Source organism: Sinocyclocheilus rhinocerous, unplaced genomic scaffold (assembly GCF_001515625.1).
Source record: "Sinocyclocheilus rhinocerous isolate Xijiao unplaced genomic scaffold, SAMN03320098_v1.1 scaffold1376, whole genome shotgun sequence".
Taxonomy (NCBI): Eukaryota; Metazoa; Chordata; class Actinopteri; order Cypriniformes; family Cyprinidae; genus Sinocyclocheilus; species Sinocyclocheilus rhinocerous.
In genome coordinates this window covers 613746-617944 of record NW_015646354.1, presented here as the reverse complement: position 1 = coordinate 617944, position 4199 = coordinate 613746, and positions in this window count along the sequence as shown.

Here is a 4199-nt window from a genome sequence, read left to right as displayed (position 1 = left end):
ACATACCATTTTGTTCTACTAAAGTGGGAGGCTAGAGCATATCTTTTTTTTAAAATACATAATTGTTTTATTTTAAGCTATTATAGATGAATCTTGATGAATGATGAATATTATAGATGTTAACACATGTTAGACTGCACCCCACAAACACAATCAAGCCTAGAAAAAAAACTGTCAACCACCCCTTTAATATCTGTCTTTTAGAGATGTTCCCACATTTTCCTGATGTGAATGCCATGCATTAGGTGTGTTATATTTTTAATCGTATAATAGTCTCAAAGATCACATACTCTGTTCATGTTTTCTGAATATCATATATTCGCAAATGTCGGTACAATTTAAATGTATTAAGATTGTTTAAAGCAGTGGTTCTCAAAGTGTGGTACGAGTAGCACTAGTGGTACTCAGGCTCCCTCTAGTGGTATGCAGAGGAATCACTAAATTAAATATAAATTAATGTATAATTAATACATTTTAATTTAATCTTTATTTGAGTAAAGTTTTTTTCTTTACATTTAAGTACAGTAGTTCTTTAGCTTTTGGTACAACACATTTTAATTTAATCATTATTTAAGTTTTTCATTGACCTGTATGACAATGGCGAATGATTTGCAGATACTGAGCACCACTGACAAATATCTAATCTTGTAAAATGTGTGGTAGTACTGCCGCTCCGTAGTATAGAGTCAGTGTGATCGCGAATCTCGAAAGTGAAAGTTAAAGTAAAATGAGAGCGCGCAGTCGAAAGCGGTTTCAATGCCCTACATATTAGTAGCGGCTCCCTGATGGCCGCAATTTAAATACAGTATAATTGCCCAACGATATAATTGCGAGAGAAAGTATTCAAATATTTTTTTTATTCTCCCATCTCGTAGGCTATTTATTCCCTTTAGAGGTTCCGTAGTACACTTAATTTCCTTTTCGAACACGGAATTGGGATGCGGCGGATTGTGGGGGGGTATATGGGGGGGATCACGATGCCGACTCAACATCGTGATGTCTGTCAGCCATCGGCGATGGACGATGGAACAGTGGTACAAGAGGATGTGGTGCTGGTCCTTCAAGAGTCACTCTCAACTTATCTGTCCATAAAGCATATTAAAAATCAGTCTTCAAGTATTTTACTACACTTCAGTATGTTATTCTTATTAAGTAGGGGTCGTTTTTTAGGATTCTATACTTAAACCAAGTCTCTGAGAACCTGCCACCTTGTACTTCTGGAGACTCCAGGTAGGTTGCAGTTCTGGAAAATGATGGCGCTGGAGACTAAATGCTTCCTTGTGATTTCACACCTAATTCTTCACCTTAATTCCTAATTCTTTTGCAGTTAACATGCATCTTTTCTTCTCCACATGTTTTTGACTGACCCTGCTGACCCACTGAGCATTTTGCTGTCCAATGGTTATGCATTGACTTTGCAATTTCTAGTATTGTATTAGTTTTGAATATTTCTCATGGGCATTTAATAATTTTTGACTTTCAGTCTGAGTTAAATCTCTTTTTTTGGCTCATTTTATCTGTAAAAGAAAATCTGCTTAATAATTATGCACACCTAAGACATTTTTCACTTCCAGCCTTCATGAATAATTATCAATTTCAATGAACTTTAATTTTGTAAATTACCTGTATTTAAGTTATTATTAGTTAATCAAAACAACCCAACTGCAGTTTGATTGATATTACTTGGAATGCGCAATAAGAAAAAACGTGATTTTTTGGAAAAAAAAAAAAAAAAAATGGAGTTATCGGTTTTTGCAAATGAACTCTTCACTTTTTAATTATAGAAATTAATAAATACTTTTATTTAGCAAGGATGCTTTAAATTTATCAAAAGTGATGATAAACATTTATAATGTTACAACAGATTTCTATTTCAGATAAACGCTGTTCTTTTGAACTTTCTATTCATCAAGGAAACCTGAAAAAAATATATTCAGCTGTTTTCAACAATATTGATGATGATAATAAATGTTTTTTGAGCAGATGATTTTTTGATGCTTAAAAAATCAGCTTTGAAATCACAGGAATAAATTTCATTTTAAAATATATTCAAATAGAAAACAGTTATTTTAAATAGTAAAAATAACATTTTATTAAAAAAAGTAAAAAATATTTGGAAATGTTACTGTTTTTGCTGTATTTTGGATCTAATAAATGCAGGCTTGGTGAGCAGAAGAGACTTTAAAAAAAAAACTTACTGTTCAAAAATTCTTGACTGGTAGTGCATATATATATAGAGAGAGAGAGAGAGAGAGTACAACATTGCTACAATCTACAAAATATATGAATGAAGTACTGTATGTAAAGTTAACTGACTGCAGAAAAATAAGCCGGATTTGAATTTTGTCATAAATTACACTGTGCTGCCACCTTCTGGTTATTCAGAGCACTGCAGGTTAAACTGCTGTCTGATTCATAACTTCAAAGTGTACAATCAAAGAAAAAAAGGGGAAGAAAAATAGACGTCAACTTACCTGGCTTGAAAGAAACACCTACAAGTACTGATGAATATATACAAATACACTGATTTCCAAACTGGGAATTCACAAACTCCTAAAGGGAATAAAACTGCAGGGGGTTTGTGAGACTGTCATAGAAATACCACATGCTGCACTCACTCATTTTCAAAGAAATCAACAGTACCTTTTATGCTCGCTCACATGAAGAGATGTAGACTCCAGTCCTGTCAGCAGCTTAATATAAACTGATTTATAAAATCACACACAGCTGGTGTCCTCATGAGATCATGACATGGAGGTCAGTTTCTGCAGTTCCTGCTGTTGTATGGTTTAAATATTTCTATAACAACATCAGTAACAACACATTCTGCATTATTCTGCATCATTATAAGTCCAACACTGCCATAACAACACAACGGACAAAATAATAAAACAAAATATTAGCTGAAAAAAATTTTTTTTCTCGAAGACTGGTCATAACAAAAATAGGTTGGTGTATTTGGAATCCGAAAAGTAAGACTTGACTACCATTTGGTTAACTGCTAGTTAGTCAAACTGGTTCTTAAGACACAGTCTTAACATAGAGGCTAAGTTTATGCAACTGGTTGACTTTTTTGCATTATATGGCAATGGTGAAAAAATGGAAAAGCACTTCTTGTATTTTCCCCCTGAAGTTTGCATGCCTGTAACTCAAGAAGTATTAAAGATATCTTAAAGGTACAATATGTAAGATTTTCGTAATAAAATATCCAAAAACTACTTGCACAGTGTTATATATTTTATGCAGTTGTGTATTTATGTTATTCCAAAAGTTCCCAATGATTTGTAAATCCAGAGAAATTTCCATTTTAAATAATGGGCGAATTCTAAACGGAAGTGAGCATCCCTATGCCCTACTCCCTTCGAAGGGCAGAGCCCTTGAAGTGTGTTCTTTGAAGGGTGTAGGGCATTACTGTCTCCTAAGCGTTTGGAACTCCCTTGGCGAAGGGAATGACTGACCAAATGTTACCTTGACAACTGCTGTGCCTGCCTGTAGCATTCAGCACTCCATCAGTTGTTGCAAATAAATATTTCTTATTACCGGTATTATTATTCTTTTATTCAAATATTGTCTAATTGTGTTTAAACTTTTTCAAACTAAACTTGCTTGCACTACCATCTTAAATCATATTTCTATCACTGACGGAAAATATTTTGTCTTACATTAAAATAGACAAATTTAATTAGCCTATTCTATTTACTTTGTATGTGAACTCGAAATCAACCCCAACTTTGCTTTAAAAAGCATCGCAAGATCTCCTGACCGAAGATCACGTGATCACAAACGGAAATCACTTCCGTGAAGTGACCATCGCATGTTCCCTTCACGGACTTCTTGAAGGGCCCTTCGCGAAGGGAATCAGTTGTTCACTTTCATTTGGAACGTCCCTACAAATGGCGTCCCCTTCCCAAAGTGCCCTCCAAGGGCGCAAAAAAGCCGTTTGGAATTCGCCCTAAATCCATTACGGCTGTCGCGAATAAAATGCAAATGAAATGAAAAGTGTTGCCCGCAGCATTAAATTTAGATCTGCTCAGTGTTGCGCCATGATTTTTTATGCGTTTTTACTGTGTTGCGCATTATAACCAATCACACACGAGTCTGTTGAGCTTATGAATGCAATGGCCAATCAGAGGCGTTCAGAAGAGTTTTTGTTCAGTGCACGGCGCTCGCTGACTGAATTCAGCTCTCACGCGAATTCT